The following is a 20,410-nucleotide window of genomic DNA, read 5'->3' as shown; positions in this document are numbered from 1 at the left end:
TTGTCATCTCTCTTAATACAATTTATTCATTCAAAAAGAAACAAATATTTATGAAGTTAATGCTGAATATATGGTGCTATTATCCTCTTCCTCTGATAACATTTAGCCTCTCCTCAACCACCCTTATGGTCTTTCAAGAATGTAGACATACAGAATGTATTGGGATCTGAGGCCATTTTTCTTGACCTATTTACTCCTAATGGTTGAAGGAAACGTAAAAGATTCAATTTTGGAATACACAAGTTTCATTTCTAGAAAAGTATTTTGTTTTCAAGTATTTATTTTCACCTATATCAGAATAAAAAACAGAAACCAAAAATATTTAGCATACATGACAAAAAATAACATTATTCTTGCATTTTTCCTTTTTTGTTCTTTGGAGAGCAATTACTATAGGATAGAAAGCCATGAGAGCATCTGGCTCCTTGGCAGGTCCCAGATACAACTGGCAACCCAGAGACACTGAACGGCTGGCAGATGGTTCAGATGCTATAGATGAGCTTCCTGTCTCAAGTCATCTACAACTGCCCCCGTTCTTTACATCAAATGCATTCAAGTTTCAGTATATATACACTGAATATTTATTGTATATTTAAAATGGAGACACATGAACAAGTTTTTCCTTACTTCCTTCTAATAATGTAACTAATTTCAGTTGCCTGTAATCTTCGTTATTTCCATACTTTAAAATATTTTTAAAGTAGAGTGTCTTTGTGAGAAGCTAGATTTTATTGTATGCCCATAGCAATGACACCTAGAGGAAAGGTTCTAGTCTTTGTCCATAGTCATCACGGTGATTGATGCATTTTGTTTGCCTCAGAGTAAGATTCTGAATGTTTTAAGACAGCACTTTCCAAAAAAATGCTATGTTTCATATTCCTCTAAAGACCATGGATTTGTTTTTTCTAATAAGTAATTTAGATTCCAAATCCCTGGACCAAGATGATTGTGACCTTCTTGCATGTATGCCATGTGGAAATCACCACAGGAACAGACTGCTGAACCAAAGGCAAACAAACAGAGCTGGATTGTTGCCTCGTCATAAATCTGAACTTGCGGTCAGTGGGCAACTGCCAAGTCATGGTGAGTTCTCAGACAGCATTCGCAGTGAGCAGCTGAGACGAGAAGATGGCATACTCTAAATATTATTCAAAGTTTAAATGTATTAGAATCAGTAATATTTAAAGATACTCTAAAATAAATCACCTTATATAAAAATTATAATTAAAACACCACACTGAAAATTCTTTTAAAAAACCATTTCTGTTTTATTTTGCCATGGAGACTTAAAAATTCTAGTTTATAGTTACTTTTCACTAAATGTATTGATTTTATACCATTTCTTATCAATTTAATTCAGAAATCATTTATGTGGCATCAGGATTTCTTTTCTATTTACTACCTCAAAAACCATGATTTTGCAGCTGGACTTTAAACATGTATCTTCTCTTTTTCTGGTGTCCGAACTGACCCGTTAGAAGTGGCTCTGCCTATATTAAAATCACAGTGTATTTTACTTTTAGCTTGGAACAAAGTCTTGAGTAAAGGTTTTAATCTTACTAAATATACCAATCAGCTATTTCCATGTAAGAGCTTCTACTTGGGGAAATAAAAATACAACTTGTCTACATAAATTCAACATTTGAGTATATATTATCCTAAACTATCCAGTAGATTGTGAATCTACTTCACTGAATGGAGACATCAAAAATTAGGTAGTCATCAGATTAGTTAGCTCAGTGATTCTCAATTTTAGTGGAACATCACATGCATGGTAATTGACTTAATTTTGAAGCATTTCACTCCATTACTGTTATGGTAATTCATGAGATTGTGGATTTTGTTTTGTTTTGTTCATGTCTTATCTCCAGCACAGAGAATAGCAGCTGGCACACAGGTGTTCAGTAAACAAAGTCTTTAAAGTAAAGTCTTATTAGGTAAATGCAAGGTTGGTAATTTGTTTACATATTTTTGTACAAATTTTTAAAATTCAGAGTAAGATTTTTTTAAATTATTATGAAGAGTTATGATGTGTCATACCTAAAATTTTAAGGCAGAACTAGAGATAGCCCAAGAAAAAGTACAAGCCTGGGATAGAAATTGAGAACAAGGAAATAGTGTTGGCAATACTCAGATTCCAGGAAAAGGGCAGAACAGTATCATTTTAGTCTTAGCAATTTAGAGCTATAGCTTCTCCCTTTGAAGACATAACCTGATAACATAGTAAAAAAAAAAAAAAAAAACTTCCACTGGATATATTATCCTCCTTCTAATTCAGTGTTGACCAAAGGGAGGTATCATTATGGGTGACATGTGAGATAGTATTATGGATGACATTGCCAGAACAGACTCTTGTGGCTTACTGTTAATTTCAGGTGGGGTCTTCCAGCCTGCACAAAAGAAGAAAAACCTTTATGGAACTGGTTTCATCTCTGGGTTCCACAAATTTATAAAGGTCTCTAAGTGATATAGGAACCAAGAATTTCTTGCATTTACTTTTATGGTTATCCACTATGGACAGTTAATGGGAATAACTGTCTATTCTGCTTCTTAAACCAAGGAAAGACATATTTTAAAGGTTGCGTCAACTTATATCATAATAAAAAAAAAAAACAGAAACCCAAACTGTTTAACATATATAACAAGAATAACATTATTATTGCATTTTTACTTTTTTGTTCTTTGGAGAGCAATTAAATTCTTCTCAGGAAAATGGAAACTATGTGAGGTATTTAAACAGGGAGCTTAATTTAGATAATTGGTTGAAGAGTATTGATTATAAGACCAGAAAAAGCAAATAGGAACATTACTATAACATAGCAATCACAAATTCTGGAAGCAGCTAAAACCCATGTGGTTAGATGAACAAGGTTTGGGGATTATCCAAATTTAAGAGACATGGGGGAAGAGCACCTGGGAGCTTACTCAGGTCTGTAAGAAGAGGCCAGTGACCAGTTACGTCCAGCACCCCAGGAACTGAGACAAGAATAATGACAAAGCTAGAGATTTAGGCCTCTAGGAAGAGACTGCCATTAAGCTGGTGCAGGTGGTTGAAGATTAAAACCAACTGCTTTTTCTGAGAATGAAGTCCTGTTGATGAAAGCAAAGCCAAATGGAAACAAGGAAACAGGAAGAAATAAGTATCTTCATTCCACTTCTGACTGTAAGTCAACCTCCAGTATCCCTCATTGGAAGAATCTAATAGGAAGCCAGCTAATTCAAAGAAAATTAGATTAGAGTTACAGCAACAACACAACATCACAAAACAGACTGTAGATGAATGAATTTGGGGCTTAAAGACACTAGCTTAATAACTGGTACAACGTTGGAAACATACACCTAGCATTTTCTTCTACTTGTCTTGGGAACAAGCCTAAAAAAAGGAGAACAAAATAACCCCATTTGCAAAGAAATAACAAGTAAACAAATAACCACATAGATGGAAAGTTTCCCCAAATCTGTGATTTCAGTAGAAAAGGAGAGATTTTGATTTTATTTGAAGTTCCCGGAAATATCTGACAAGGTAAGATGAAGGATGACCAAAACATTTATTTGCAACATTGGCAAATTCCCTAGAACTGAAAAAATAGGCCTGGAGGAATTGAATGAGGAAATTACTCAGACCACGTTTACATTAATCAAAACAACCAGGTGTCTAGAAGAGTAGTGTGAGTGATGAGGTGAGACTTGAATCATGAATACTGCTGTACATCTGCCTCTATCTATCGAGGGGAGTAGTAAATACTTAACAAAAACAAACAAACAAAAAACACATGCTCTCCCTGGGAATGAGGATATGGTCTTGCCCTTATGGATTGGATACAAATGGATCCCTCTTGGAAAAGGTTCACCTGATTCAGATGAGCAACCAAAAAGGAACCAGCACAGGATATTTACCAAAAATGGGGGGGGGGGGGGGGGGACAGAAGAGAAATGCATGGAACATGAATATTTTCATAAGAAAAAGTGATTTCATTAAACAAACAGAACTTGTGATCACTTATATTAATATGAAGATAAAATAAGATTTGAAGCAATATAATTTATAAAAAGGTCATCAAGCAAAGATATAGGACTCAGAAAGTTCAGGAAAAAAGGAGAGGAAAAAAATAATACTGTTTTAGAAATGCAGGTATATTTGAAGTTCCTGGATAAAATCAAATGGCTGAAAATGAAGTAAGAGATTTAGATGATAGACAACAGAAAAGAAGAGAGCAAAATAAAATAGAAATGCATGAGGTCAAAAGTATTAGACTGGGGTGCCTCGGTGGCTCAGTTGGTTAAGTGTTGAGCTATGGATTTTGGCTCAGGTCATTATCTCACGGTTCATCAGATGGAGCCCCTCATCAGGATCTGTGCTGAGTGTGGAGCCTGTTTGGGATTCTCTTTCTCCCTCTCTACTGAATACAGTCAAAATTCCAAAATGCACATCATTGGTTTGTCAAAAGAAGCTAAACTAATTGAGCAGAAGTTAATGAATGTAATTCCAATATTTTTTGTAATTCCAATGTAATTCCAACTAGAAATATTTCCAAAAGAAAAAGATGATTTAGATTCACAGATTGAAAAGGCATACTATGGCCTGAGTAAATTAAGCTCAGATGGTCAGTACTAGCATACATATGCACAAAGTTACTTATTTTCAAAGAATTCTGCTTGTTTGGTTAAAAAGACAAGAAAATCACGTTACATAAGAGTAAAAGAACAAGATGGCTTATGTTATTTTAGAGCAACATTCAATGATACAATATAGTGGGGCAATTCCAAGTAAATATCCAAAAAAGAAAGCATATGCCAAGTACTGTATGCCCAGTTATCTTTAGTTCTAATATAGTATCAACAAGTCTTTGTGAAAATACTAGAATTCAGAAATAGTTGTTACTATGAGCTCATCTCAAAGAATTTAAATCATCATTTTTATAACTTCCAAATAATTTGAGGTAGACATGGTTTGTATTTTATTCAAAAATTAAGGCTTAATGCGGGTTATAATTTCTTATCTAGCTAGGTTAGAAGAGGAAGGGGAAATATAAATTAGTAAACTGTTTACATCTTACAGATGAGGGTCATAGATAAATGGATACATAAAATAAAGGGATTTTAAATATACTTAATAATAAAATATTTAAATATTAAAGTAATATCATCTTAAATAGCATGGAGGGGCAGATGGAGAGGAAAGGTGAGGGACAGTAACTTTCATTTTTGTCATTAGAAAGGATTCAGGGGCACCTGGGTGGTTCAGCCGGTTAAGTGTCAGACTCTTGATTTCAGCTTGGGTCATGATCTCACAGTGAGTGAGTTCCAGCCTCACATCAGGCTCTGCGCTGACAGCACAGATCCAGCTTGAGATTCTTTCTCTCTTTCCCCCTCTGTCTCCCTCTCTCTCTCTCTCTGCCCCTCGCCTGCTTGTGCTCACTCTCTCTTAAAATAAATAAACATTTAATTAAAAAAAGAGAAAGGATTCCATAAATACTGCAAAAAGCAATATAGGAGTCAGGTGTGTGAAGTTATGGCTGTACTTATAAATACAAGAAATAATTACAAACATTCAACTTAGGAGAATATATATGCATGCATGTACTTATAGGAAAACACACTAGTAAAATTTTCTGGGCCATGAAAATATAAAGACATGTGACAGGCCAAAGAACACAGGTAGATGACCTATTAATAAATGCAAATAGGGGGCGCCTGGGTGGCTCAGTTGGTTGAGCGACCAACTTTGGCTCAGGTCATGCATGACCTCACAGTTGTGAGTTCGAGCCCCGCATTGGGCTCTGTGCTGACAGCTCAGAGCCTGGAGCCTGCTTCTGACTCTGTGTCTCCCTCTCTCTCTGCTGCTCCCCCGCTCATGCTCTGTCTCTGTCTCAGAAATAAATAAATAAACATTAAAAAAAAATTAAAAAAATATATGCAAATAGATTTTAAAATCAGTAAAAGAAAAATTCATCTTAGATAATACTATTCCTACCATACTAAACTACAATAATAAACTTCTATGGTCCTAAAAATGTGACACCTACTGTTTTAAGTGCTATACTTCATCTGATCCTCATTTAAAAAAAAAAAAAAAAGAATCAGGTGACCAAACAAAAACCAAGCAAAGAAAAACATTTGATGAGGTGTTATGTTACTTCTGTTTTTACAGATGAAGACTGAAGCACAGTGAGGTTATGTGAAAATTGCACAGTCATGTAGCAAATGAGTGGCAGAGAAGAGGCAAATAGGCAGCACCGAGGCAGCATATAAAAGTCTTTCTTTCTATAAATTCCAAAGTCTTTTGTTTTTATTTTTAATATTAGAATGCATTAATTCAACTTTTGTCAGTGTTCAGTTTTGTAATTTTACATTAAACACGGATATTTGCATGTACATGAACTTAATATATTACTTTCTGTGTCCTCCTTATGGATACCATGGTTTTAATGCAATTACCCTGAATTTTTAAGATTTCTAATATATTTTGGATATACAAAGTTGTTTTAACAAAGTAATCTTCTAATACTAGAGATGATGGAAATAAAATTGTGCAAGCTTGAGTTTGATCTAAATCAAAACATATTTTGGAAATATGTGATAATAATATATTTATAATAGAGTACATTTTCTTAACCAATAAGCTACGTTATCTTTCATAACATGAAATCCCAATCTGGCCTTTGTGCATGTCACACCTGTAAGCAATTCATTTTTTTTAATAAATAAAAAAAACATACTATGTTTTATGGGATACATGCAGGGAAAATAATGCTAGAAGTCATGATCTTACTCAATTGAAGACAAGACTGAGTTTAGAAAAGAAATTACATGAGATAAAGAATTATACATTAATGTGCTTATTTAAATGCTGATTTTCATTAATTGTGTTCACCAGTTTTAAATGTAGCGGCTATTAAGTTGTATAAACTTATGATGAAATCATTACATTGAAGACAAAGGGAAGTGCTGGCCACATCAGGGTGGGTGCAGATGTACTGCAGGTATCTCTGTGACCCAGAGATGCTCACCCTTTCATGTTGTGAAGCATCCTGGTCCCGCTAGGCTTCTGAGGCCCGGCCAGGGCCCGGCATTGCCCCTCCTTTCCCCAGGAACATAAGAGCCTGGGCTTAGGAAAAAATTCTCTATTTGTGAACTTACTTCCTGACTAATATTATTTGTAACCCCCAAATCAATATATGCTGTGCAGTCTCAGACATGCACATCAGAGCAGTAACATTTTGAGTCCCCTGACACTTTCCCAGCTGACATCCAATTAGGCAACACTCTGCCTTCTTTCAACTCATAGTGTAAACAAATGTCCTTTTTTGAAGTCTATTTAGTGCCATGCTTTTCACATTTTTTAGTTGGTGATTTTGCTGTTTAGAATGTTCCCAAGCATCGTGTTCAAATACTATCTAGGGCTTATAAACTGAAGAAGGCTACCATGTGCCTTATGGAGAAAATGAGTGTATTAGATAAACATCATTCAGGTATGAGTTTTAGTGCTGTTGGCAGTGAGTTCAATGTCGATGAATCAACAGTATATTAAATAAGATGTTCTAAAACAGAAACAAATGTATAACAATAGTATATATTGATCAACTGAAAAAATGTTGTGACCAGAGGTTTACAAGAACCTGACCCTATATCTCCCTTAAGAGTAACTGCTAAGTATTCATCAGCACAGTGGACTTTATAGAACAAAACTACCACAGATAACAAGAATCAATTGTATATCAATGGGGCAGAATAGAGACCAGAAATAGTCATTATTTTCACAGTCAATTGATTTTTTTTAATTTTTTTAGTTAATTTATTTATTTTGGGAGAGAGAGAGAGAAGGAGAACATGAGCAGGGGAGGGGCAGATAGAGAGAGACAGAATCTCTCTGCTATTCATGCAGAGCCTAAAAAGGGCTCAATTTCATGAACCTTCTGTCCAATATTCACATCATGTTATATAAAAAGGAAAGTCACTGAACTTACCATTGCTGCTCCCCCTCGGTTATACATTACATTATCAATGTTCTTTATTACATTTCTGACCTAATTCATCTACCCAGGCAAAAAAAAAAAAAAAAAAAAAAGAAAAAAATATATATACCATCTATTAGATAAAACATAAATATCAGGAACAAATATTGGCCTTTTCCTCTTCATTTATGAGGAAAATTCATCCTCCGACCTTAAATATACACTGATCACTCCCAGATTTGTATCTCTAGTCTGACACTTTCTATGAGCTATCGACTCATATTGAACTGACTTTTTGACACCTAGAATAGCAGGTGTCTCAAATTTTGCATATGAAAACAAAATCTTACTTTCTGAGCACTCCTGCAAAACCCACTTCTCACACAGGATTCCCCATTCTAATAAAGCACACCATTTACCCAGTCTTCAGTGGCAAAATATAGGAGTCATGGTGAATCCCTTGCTTTGCCTATACCTCACATGAAATCCATCTTCAAGGCCTACTGGCTCAAGTTTCAAAATCAGAATCAAACAACTTATCACTAAATCTACCACTATTTCCTTAGACCAAGCTAGCTACCATCTTCTTTAGCAGAGACCATAGCAGTACTCTGGCTCCCATACCCCGAAACTTGCCAACACCCACCAAACCCAAAGACATTTCATTCTTTGGCAGAAGGTGATGTAACCTTTGTAAAATATAAATCATATTTTATCCTTTCTGTGCTCAATACCATCAGGTGATCAACAAGACCTTACATAATCTACTCTCTGCTTAGCGTTCTGATTTATTTTTTTCCAACTCCTGACCCAGCTCATTCCTCAAAAACACACAGGTTTTATAACTGCAACTTAACTATGCCATTGTAAATTCCATCTGGACATTTTTGCATAGCTCTTTTTCACTTTATTACAGTTTTTGTTGAAATGTCATCTCCTCAGAAAAAATACCCTCTGTGTACTCTATCTGAAACAACTCCTCTCAAGCTTAATTTTTTAAACACTCTAATCAAAAATAAAATTATATGATTTGCTTTATTTGCTTTATGGTGTATTTCATGCTCTCAATCTAGATTGTAGATCCAAGGCCAATCCCTTCATCCCCTAAGCTTTCCTGGATATCTAGTGTTAGAGCAGAGCCTTGTTTAGGAGAAGGTCAGTAACTGAACTTTCTTATTACTTTGGTCCAATCTGACCCCAGTAATGTATATTTCTTCAGATATTTTTTGATTATATTATATTTCTTGTCTATATAGAAAATCACTGGGATAACTTTTACACAATTACCTATTATAGAAGTTAATAAAAAAAATTATCAAAAGACAAACCCTGTAAGAAACTCAATTATTTAAAAATACTTCTACAAGATTTCAAACCATATTATATTAATGCCAATATAAACAATGGAGTACTGTTTCCTACACATATTAAAAAATAAAAATTCACTAGAAAACATGTTAAAATTGAATCTAAAATGAAGGTTAAATAGATACTAAAAGCAAGGGTTTTGGAAACCCTAGCTCTAACATTTGTCTTCTTCAGAGTCTAGAGAACATTTTCCCTCAAATAAATGTTAATAATAGTTTGCTTTAAATATATTTCCATATGCTTTTTTCATAAATAGTCTTCATGGGGCACCTGTGTGGCTCAGGTGGTTAAGTGTCCCATTCTTGATTTCAGCTCAGGTCATGATCTCATGGTTCGTGTGTTCAAGCCCCACATCAGGCTCTGTGCTGACAGCATGGAGCCTGCTTGGGATTCTCTCTCTCCCTTTCTCTCTGCCCCTCCCTTGCTCACCCTATCTCTTTCTCAAAAATAAAAAGAATGAAACATTAAAAAAATATTCTTCATATATGAGAACTAGCATGCATTTATTTATTTATCTTTATACAAGGAGGGTATGTACAAATAACACATACTCTTTTCACTATTTCTTTTTAAATATCCACATTTTTCAGATTCTTCATATCCTGAGTATTGATCCACCTTACTCTTCGAAGGAAATAAATTTATGTACTATCTTGGCTAATTTTATTAGGATATTACAGATTATGTTTAGAAAGTGTTTGCCTATTCCTAACAATAAAGGTATATATGCCTATGTTTTCTTCTAACACTTTTGCAGTTTCATTTTTAACTTCTGAATTATTATCCACCTTGAATTTTACATTGTGTAAGTAATGAAGTGGGCATCTGTCTATATTTTTTGTTTGTATGTCTATCATGAGACAGAAGGCTGAACCTCATGTATTAAAACAACTCATTCCCTTCTCCTCCCCAATTTGAAGTGGGACCAGACATTCACCTACCAAATCCATGTAGGTATTGGGATTTATCTCATGACTCTGTGTTCTATTTCAATGATCTTGCTGTAAAATCACAGGGTGATAGAAAATGCTTTAAGGTTTAACTGCATTTCTGACACAAGGAAATCCAAATCTCTATTAACTTTTCTTCTACAAAATTGTTCTTAGATTGTTTTTACATGTTTATTTTTTGATATATTCCTTAGAATACACTTTGTCTAGTTTAAAAATGTAGTTTCAAGTTAATTTGGGGAGAGACTATAGCTTCATAAAACCATCACTGTTGTCAAGTTTTAATTCATTATAATCAACAAAGCTAAACACTGCTCTATAAATACACTCAAAACTATATGTTTAGTAGTTGCAACAGAAAGACCCTGAACTGCAGTAAGCATTTAACTATGTGAATAAAAATCTCTGGTAAATAAATATACCTGAATACCTGAATGCTTACATAAGCATACCATGGATGTCATCCAAAAGTTTTTTTTACACATTCTCTAAGATGTTTCTTCTCAAACTGATTAGTATCAACTTCTAGATTTTTGAAATATCAGTGTTAAGTCAATACTTGATTTAAGATGTACAACATCAAGCACTAATGGACTATTTTCCTTAGTACTGTCATCTTTAGTTTTGTAAGTATTCATATTTCATGAATCATTTTCATATTCAGTATTGCATTCAATTTTAAAAGTATTCTTCTGATATTCTTACAGCAGGAATCACTATTTCTATCTTTAGGCAAAATACTGAGGTTCATAGATTTCAAATGTCTTGCTCAAAGGCAAAAGCTAATAGTAGCTAAACTGGAATATTACTCCAGCCTTTAGATTCCTGGTTCAATATATTTATGAACTAAATACAATATTCAGTATTATATCACATATTTTAAAGTCTGCACCTCAAAACAATTTCCATTATACTCAATTGCTCTCGGGGTGTGTGTGTGTGTGTGTGTGTGTGTGTGTGTGTGTGTGTTTTGGCTTGGTTTGGGAGATATTTGCTTGTTGGTAAGAAAACAAGAAAAATCTGTATTAGTGAGGAAATATGACCTTGAAAAAGTCAAGAAACCAAAATACTATTTATGGTGATATATCCTCAAATTTCATTGGTTCTCTTTAATCCATCAATAAGGTCCACTTTTCTTTTTAGTCTAGGGGAGGGGTCTAAGAAGTTTCCTTCCACTTAAGCTTAAAAGTTATAAGCACTATAAGAATAAAAGACTTCCCCATCCCAGAGGAAACAGAATAAGATAAAGTGTGTTTGCCCAATAACAGAAATTGGAAGAGGGAGGGGGGCTGAGCGAGCTGTGTTTTTAACCTTTGAATTTCACTACAATATCCATGTGTCCTGTGATTCCTCTTTTAAGAATTCTCCATCCCTTGAAAATGTTTGCTGAACAGTTTACCCAAACTTAAGAACTTTCATTTGCCTTGTGGAGGGAGAATTCTGGGAATTTTCTGGTAACCATCCTTTGGGAGGAATAAAGACAGTAAAAGTAATGATCCTTGAAATCTACAACAAATCACAGAAAATTGTCTCAGTGAGTTTATGAAGAAATGGAATGTTATTTAGGGCAGCTCTAGAGAAAGGATAACTTGCCACCTCAAAAGCAAGGACCCATTTCTCCCTTCCTAATCAAATTTCTTTTTGATTTGGACTTTCTTGGTCATATAGTCTTAGTTATTCCTATTCTCTGCCAATAGTGCATGAATTTAGTGTGGCCTTGGCATCTTTTTCTTTATGGATTCTACCATAAACAGCATTATTTAAGGAAGAAGGAGAGGAAAGAGTGAGAGTATTGGAGCAAAAACTGTCCCAGATAAGGTTAAGCAGGCAGTGAGGACTTTCTTCAAGATTACTGCAATTGAGAAAGAGACTAGACCTCAGACTGAGCTCAACTCGACCAAGAGAGAGAGAGAAAAAAAAAAAAGGATTAGGGAATTTGTAAGAACTGGGATGGTAGTAATCATAGGCTACCCTGTTGGCCAAATGGCCTTACTCATAGGATAAGTAAACTTTCTTCCATTTTCATAGTGGAAGGTAATTTTATAAATTGCAGCAGGGTCAAGACAGAGTGAAGCTCCTATCTCCCCACAGAAGGTGAGAGACTGGGGCCCATCTTTGATAATTAGATTTCAAAGGGATGGTTCCTGATACTTCAGAAAGACATTCCTGGGTTAAACCTTACAAGGACCTTTTGAAAGATTTACAACTCAAAGAGGAAGAGAAAAAAATTACAACTAACCAGTTTTCTAAAGCAAATGTTCTAAGAAAAGGGAGGTCTGGGGTCTAAAGTCTAGAGTCTAAAGAAGCCTCTAAAATTTAATCAGTCAAAAGGCATAATCTCTAATGGAGGTAACTCTTTCTACTTGTGTTAGTTTTTTGATAATTTTTTAAAACTGGTTTGGAGCAAAAGTATAATTTCCCTACCTTGATTCATGAAACTTATTTTATGTACTATTCTTTCCTTCATTTTTTGTACTATTATGTTCTTAATCTAACACATATGTAAGAATTATATTTATTTTCCTCTGAATATAAGATTATAAACATGGAATCTCATGGTGGAAAAGGTAAAGAAGTTTTCAATTAGGAGATAGCATATAGCAATATGAGAGGCTTGTGCATTTTGAACACTGGAAATGCAAATGCTGAAACCTGTTGCTTCATTATTTCTAGTTCGTATCTGCCTATATCTCTTGGCATCTGTGCCACTCCTGAGATTGCATTGGTTAGTAACTGACTAATTGTACCTGTCATTATTAAGTAGAGATTTTATATTAACCCCTGTATAGAATGCTGGACTTTTCTGTGTCTAGGTTAACTAAAAATGATAGCTTTGGAATCAAGTCAGAAAGCCTAGTCCAATCTACACTAAGCATTATTGCTGTTAGTGTAAGAACTTACTTATTTGGAAGGGATTATGGTTTAGGCAGCCTTTCAGAATAGTAGTTAATTATCTCAAATGCAGTTTAAAGAGAAGGATATTCAACACCTACTGAGAAGAATGAAATTTCTTGAAATAAAGCACTAATCCTGGCAGCTAAAAATACAAGAGTGCAGAAGGGAAAGTAGTTGTGGAGTCTCCAAGAAAAAGCAGAAAGTAAGACATGGGGATAGAGAGGGATATATATTCAACTTGTGACCACTGGTGTTAAGTGGCCTAGAAGATTTACATTCTTCCAGAATATATTTTTAATACTATCACTCTTATATGTTAGTAAAACAACCAGCCTGAAAAAAAAAACAAACAAACTATTATGCCATCACTAAGATATATTGATTATTTGGCTTATTGGCCTGACTCCTAAAGTATCAAACATATAAGAGAATTTATATTATATGAACATCTATACATGTCCAGCTTAGCTGGAATATAAATATATGTCCCAAGTATGAGCATTGTATGCCTATAATTCAGGAGTTATATCAGGGCTATGTATAGAAATGACCTGGATAATATTACCACTTACATACAGCTGAGTGCCATTCCTAGTCTATATAAGAATTTTCCAGTGGAGTCCATATTTTCAAAAAGCTCCTTAGGCTATGATAATTCATCCTTCTTATTAAGAATGACTAGTTTAAGGGGCGCCTGGGTGGCTTGGTCGGTTAAGCGTCCGACTTCGGCTCAGGTCATGATCTCGCGGTCTGTGAGTTCTAGCCCCGCGTTGGGCTCTGTGCTGACCGCTCAGAGCCTGGAGCCTGTTTCGGATTCTGTGTCTCCCTCTCTCTCTGCCCCTCCCCTGCTCATGCTCTGTCTCTCTCTGTCTCAAAATGAATAAATGTTAAAAAAAAAATTTAAAGAATGACTAGTTTAAGTTGGTATTGTACATAAATGCTGAAGTATGAATTTGCCAAAGAGATATTATTCAGAGTACTATGGCAAGAAACGATATGAAAGTCTTTTCCTCCCTATATATTCCTCATTATTTATGCACTGTATATTGACACAAGATATATTTATCCAAAATGTCATCAAGTTATCATAAGAACATATCAACATTCAAAAAATCTCCCCCAAGAGGTTGCTGGGAAGATGGCAGAGTAGGAGGATTCTAAGCTCATCTCTTCCCACAGACACATCTAGATAACAGCCACATCAGTGCACCCAGAAAATGACCCAAAGAATGTCAGAACAGATTTTCCATACTTGATCAAAGAGAGGAGGCCACATCAAAAAAGGGTAGGAGGGGCAGAGAAAGCAGTCAGAAATCAAACTCCTATTGAGACTAACCACAGGGGAGGGACACCACAAGCACAGAGAAGGGAGAGAAGCAGACCCCACACCAGGCACACCAGACACCCCAGGGACCCCAGGCATAGGAAACCTACACCAGGAAGGCAAATCCCTATAACATATGGCTTTGAAAACCAGTGGGCTTAACTTTGTGAGTTCTTCAAGGGTTTTGCTTACCCTTGTGTACTTTAAAAATCAGTAGGGTCAGTTCTAGGAGAGCCAGAGGTTGACAGGAAACTGAGTGCCCCCTGTTTGTTATGTGAGACCACATAAAAAACAACCCCACAGAGATATAGTATAGAAGCAGCAGTATGAAAGTCACCTGGGGTAAACATGAAGATTCATGCTGGAAGGGTAGGGATCTTTAAAAGACATCTCCAAGAACAACCAAGATATCTGGTTTCTCTGGAGGCCCCACCCACCAATGAAAGCTTCTCAGGGACAATGCAGAGAGCAGCCGGCACATCAGTGGAACTGCAGCCCCAGAAAATGGGCCGAGGGCAAGCATCTGGTCTGGCTGCTGAGACCACCTAATTAGAAGAACAGAGCTGTCCCAAACTGGCCCCTTGCCAATACAGGGACCAAACCCTTGCCATAACAGGCAAAGTGTGTCATGGTAGATGACTAAACTGAAGGTAAATTAGACTAAGTTAAAACAGTAGGTATATGCAACCAAATAGGAGATAGCCCTGTAGTGCCAGGTTCTGGTGTAAAGGAGACAGTGTGCTACAAGACACTACAGGACCTCTTTTTTTCATAAGGCCACTACCTTCAAATTAGGAGATGTAAATTACTTTTCTAATACATAGAAAACAAACACAGAGTTAGACAAAATAAGAAGCTAGCCGAATATGTCCCAAATGAATGATCAGAACAAAAACACAGCAAAAGAGCTAAATGAAATGGAGATAAACAGTATGCCTGATAGAGGATTCAAAGTAATCATCATAAAAATACTTAATGAACTTGATAAAAGAAAGGAGGATTCCAGTTAGACGTTCAACAAAGAGATAGAGAACATAAAAAAGAACAAATCAGGGGCATCTGGGAGTCAGTCAGTTGGGCGTCCAACTTCAGCTTGAGTCATGATCTCATGACCTGAGCTCATAGGTTTGAGCCCTGCATCAGGCTCTGTGCTGACAGCTCATAGTCTGGATCCTGCTTATGATTCTATGTCTTCCTCTCTCTCTGCCCCTCTCCTGCTTGTGCTCTGTCTCAAAAATAAATAAATACTAAAAAAAAGAACAAATCAGATATGAAGAACTCAATAACTGAAATTAAAAATATACTAGAGGGAATCAATGGTAGATTTGAGGAAGTAGAAAGATTAGCAAACTGGAAGGCAGAATGACCAAGCTGACCAGCAAAAAGAAAAAAGAATAACAAAAAATGAGAATAGGTTAAGGGAGCTCAGCAACACCATCAAGTGTAATAACATTCATATTATAGGGATTCCAAAAAATGAAGAAAGAGAAAAGAAGGCAGAAATCTTATTTGAAGAATAGCTAAAAACTTCCCTAATCTAGGGGAAAAAACAGACATCCAGATCCAGGAGACATTAAGAGCCACCCCCCACTGCCCCTTGCCGCCCAAATAAACCCAAAGAGGTCCACACCAAGATACATAATGATTAAAATGACAAAAAAATAGAGATAAAGAGAGAATTTTAAAAAGCAACAAGAAAAAAGAAGACAGTTACATACAAAGGAAACTCCATAAGGCTACAGCTAATTTTTCAGCAGAAACTTTTCAGGCCAGAATGTAGAGACATGATATATTCAAAGCGCTGAAAGGGAAAAAGCTACAGTTAGAAATACTCTACCCAACAAGACTATTATTCACCTTAGAAGAAGAGATAGTTTTCTAGACAAACACAAGTTGTAGGAGTTCATCACCACAAAACCAGACTTACAAGAAATGTTAAAGGGAATACTTTGAGGGGAAAGGAAAGACCATAGTCAGGAGAAAGAAAATTATGAAAGGAAAATATTTATAGGTAAATATAAAGATAATAAAAACATGAGATTAATCATTTATAAAACCAGTATAGAGGTTAAGGCACAAAAGCAGTAAAATCAACTATATGTATAAAAGTCAAGGCATTCACAAAAGGATGTAAAGTATAGTATCATATACATAAAGAAGGGAGGGGTGATAAATTAGTGCTTTTAGAATGGATACAAACTTAAGTGACCATCAACTTAATACAGACTGCTATTTGAATAAGATGTTATATATGCGCCTAATGGTAACCACAAAAAATCTCTTCCACACCAACTTGGAATCATAAATTAAATTGAAACTGTTGTATTTTCTTTAAAGAAATAAATGTAGAAATTGCTAATCAAGATCTGAATGAATGTCATTATAAATCAATCACAGCTCTTCACAAGAATTTTGTAATGCACTCCATAATGGATTACCTAGGAAAACATATTTAACAATAATTATACAAAACCATCCATTTACTTAAATGTGGAAGAATTTTAAACTGGATTTCATTTTTTTAAGTCCAGAGATAGCTATATATTCATTTAAATTAGGTACCTAAAGATTTATGTCCCTATGTTAAACAAACTCCAAAGTAACAAACCAAAAAAATTAGTAACATAAAAAATTCATGCATTCACTTATCAATGAATTTATTAAGCACTTAGTAAAACTTTACTTTTAAGAGTTTATACTTTGCTAAAGGAATCAGTCATATTGTCAAATTATAACATCATACGATTTATACTGTAAAGTAGATGAGGTCTGTAAGTATAAAAACAATAGATATTTATCATAGGAGTTTTGTGATTAAAAAAACTTTTTACATATACTTTTGGCTGAAAAAATAATATAAGACTCCTGCAAAGAATGAAATGTATTTTATTTCTTATTAGAAAAAAAGAAAAATTATATATAATTTAAAAAATACAGAATGCATATTAACTTATATTAAGTTATATTAATTATAATTTGTATTTAAATAATTGATACATTTAGTTGAAAAAATTGATACAGCTAAAATTTAGTTAATAGCATTTATTTTGAAAATATGGTACCATTAAATCACTTACAGTAATTCTAACAAGGATAATACATTCCTAGTGCAAAATTACTAATATTTTTTTTAATGTTGATTTATTTATTTCGAGAGAGACAGTGCAAGTGGGGGAGGAGAAGAGAGAGAGGGAAGAGAGAGAATCCAAGCAGGCTCTGCACCATCAGCATACAGTCCAATGTGGAACTCAAACCCACAAGCTGCAAGATTGTGACCTGAGCCAAACTTAAGAGTCAGACGCTTAAGTGACTGAGCCACACAGGTACCCCAGTGCAAAATTACTATTCTAAGAATTTAAGTTTCAAAATGCAATACAGGCTGCCACATAACTATTTAGGCTGGTTTTGCAGCAGCAGGTGGAGATTTTAAAAGGAATGATGCTCAGTTGACTCTGATTCAAAGAATTATCAGAATTTCATATCCTAAAACACAATAGTTCTGAAATGTTTTTAGTCATAGAATATGTTTTGAATAATCTCCAGTCATCTATTTTCCTGAATACTTATCAATTTGTTTTTCATTCTGTGAACATTAGTGACTCTCAAATGAACATATGTGGGATATTCAATGTCATTCATTTCAACTCTCCTTGTTTCTTTTCCTGGGGCTAAATCTGCATAAAGAGCTCAAAGGATTGTCCATTAGAAATATATGTTTTATGGAAAAAGTATGTTTTACATTCAAAAAATGAAAATACCCACAAAAAAAATTTTAAATGTATATAATGGATTTTTTAGTGTTGGTACTCAAAAACAGGTCATATAATACTGATGATACTGCAATTTGAAGGATGTCTCAAATTACTTACATAAATTTCTATTTAAATAGAAGTATCAGGCCACAGTCCTCAAAATCAATTACGACATAAAAAGTACCCTTGAAATATGTAAATAAAGAGGTTCCATTTTCTAAAAGGACAAGGAAGGTAAAATTCAAAGAAAAAGCATCTACCTATTTCAGACACATGTGCTAGCTAGAGTAGTCTCAAGAAAAGAGACAATAATGAGATGGAAATGAAGGTTCTACAGGCAGCAAAATTAACACAGCTTGGAAATTAAAGATAACATAGTTGAAAATTTCAGACTTGGCATTGTCAATATTGAACTTAATAGTGAGCATTATAAACACACTCATACATGTTAAGTGCTTTTAAAAATTAAAGTTTATTCAAAGTCTTTCAAGGTTAAACAAAAATATTTCATTATCAGTGAAAAGATCCCTAAGATAAATGCCAATGGCTCAAATCCAATCAAGATGAAAAAGAGAAATTAAATAGTTATAGAGAAATCAGAGTCTGAAGAAAAGCTCGGAAAACTTAGCTGATGCTCTTAGTCAGTAGCATTTATTTAGGCCTCTGACACCACAGGTCTGGATTCTTTCATTAGTTTTCTAAAAGAGCTCTCAGGCTCTTTTCTCTTGACTCTTTTCTGTGACTCTTTTTTCTTTCTCTGACTCTAATTTATCTTCCACACTATCTCTGGATTAATCTCCCTTAGGTCCTTTCATTATGTTAGTGTTCAAAAGCTCTACAACAACTCCCAATTCCTTCCTAAACAGATTTAACGGCTCCTGTTTTTTTTTTTCTTCTCCAGATTCCCTGCAATTTTTCTGCCTCCCACTTAGACAAGCCTATTTTCCACTAACCCCAACCACAGAACTTTCTCTAGAGTTGGTATCATCATTTATTTGCACCATGCATTGAACTATCATCCAAGCATTGCTCAACTTGCTTCCTTCCTGAAATACCATCCTCTTTCTTCACCAGCTGAAACCCTTTCTACCCCCTCCTTAAACTTCAGCTTAGGTCCTGATTTATCAACACTTTGCATGTTTATTATTTACTTTGCCCTCTACTGATTAATCCCAACTCTAAATTCTTATAGAGGTATTGTTTGTTGTATGAAAATTACAATGTGGGTGTCTATTATTTTGTGTATTTCATTAACTTTCAGAGGCATGCAATCTTAAGACATCCATAAGATAGTAAGCTATTTGGAGGCTTGGATCACATCTTAAATTTTTATATTACAGGATGGATGCTGAATGGATAGAAAGGAATTCTGCCTCATTTCATTAAAAAAAAAAAAAGAGTCGGGGCGCCTGAGTGGCTCAGTTGGTTAAGTGTCCGACTTCGCTCAGGTCATGATCTCACTGTTCGTGAGTTCGTGCCCTGCATTGGGCTCTGTGCTGACAGCTTGGAGCCTGGAGCCTACTTTGGATTCTGTGTCTCCCTCTCTCTCTGTCCCTCCCCCTCTCACACTCTGTCTCTCTCTTTCAAACATAAATAAACATTAAAAAAATAAAAAAATGATTCAAGGAGTCATATTAAAATACGTATTGTAGGCCTTAAACTTATGAGTAAAGAAACTTATGATTCGCGGTGATGCCCAAATCCTCACTGCTAATGTAAGATGAATTTTTGAGCTGGTAGAGGTTTTCCCTAAGGCGACCCACCTACATTTCGGGATTCCTGGGAATCGCAATCTGCCCATCCCCCTTTAACACTGAAAGAGCAGACTGGTGTGGAGGTAATAAACAAGGTTGAGCAGGTGCTTGTTTCCTATAAGTAGTAAATTGGATTAGCCCCAAGGGTTAAAAAAATACATGTTATATAAAAATGGATGCAGGGAAGAGGGAGATACAGGCTTCCAGTTCTAGAATTAGTATGTCAGGGGAATAAAAGGCACCGCATAAGGAATACAGTCAATGACATTGTAATAGTTATATAATGGGACAGATGGTAGGTATACTTGGGATGAACATAAGATATAAACTTGTCAAATCACTAAGTTGTAAACCTGAAACTAATGTAACATTGTGTCAACTATACTCAAATTTTTAAAAATTTGGGTGGCTG

General features: G+C 35.0%; 1 non-coding gene across 1 annotated transcript; it reads left to right on the top strand.

Annotated features, from left to right (window-relative positions):
* The first annotated feature begins 19,894 nt into the window (after positions 1-19,894).
* Positions 19,895-20,044, top strand: LOC122232456. The gene has a single exon (XR_006209798.1). It is a non-coding gene; the product is annotated as a U12 minor spliceosomal RNA (small nuclear RNA).
* Positions 20,045-20,410: the final 366 nt, after the last annotated feature.

This window comes from Panthera tigris, chromosome A1 (genome assembly GCF_018350195.1).
Source record: "Panthera tigris isolate Pti1 chromosome A1, P.tigris_Pti1_mat1.1, whole genome shotgun sequence".
NCBI lineage: Eukaryota > Metazoa > Chordata > Mammalia > Carnivora > Felidae > Panthera > Panthera tigris.
Note: the sequence above shows the minus strand (reverse complement) of the source record. Positions and strands in the feature narration are given on the sequence as shown.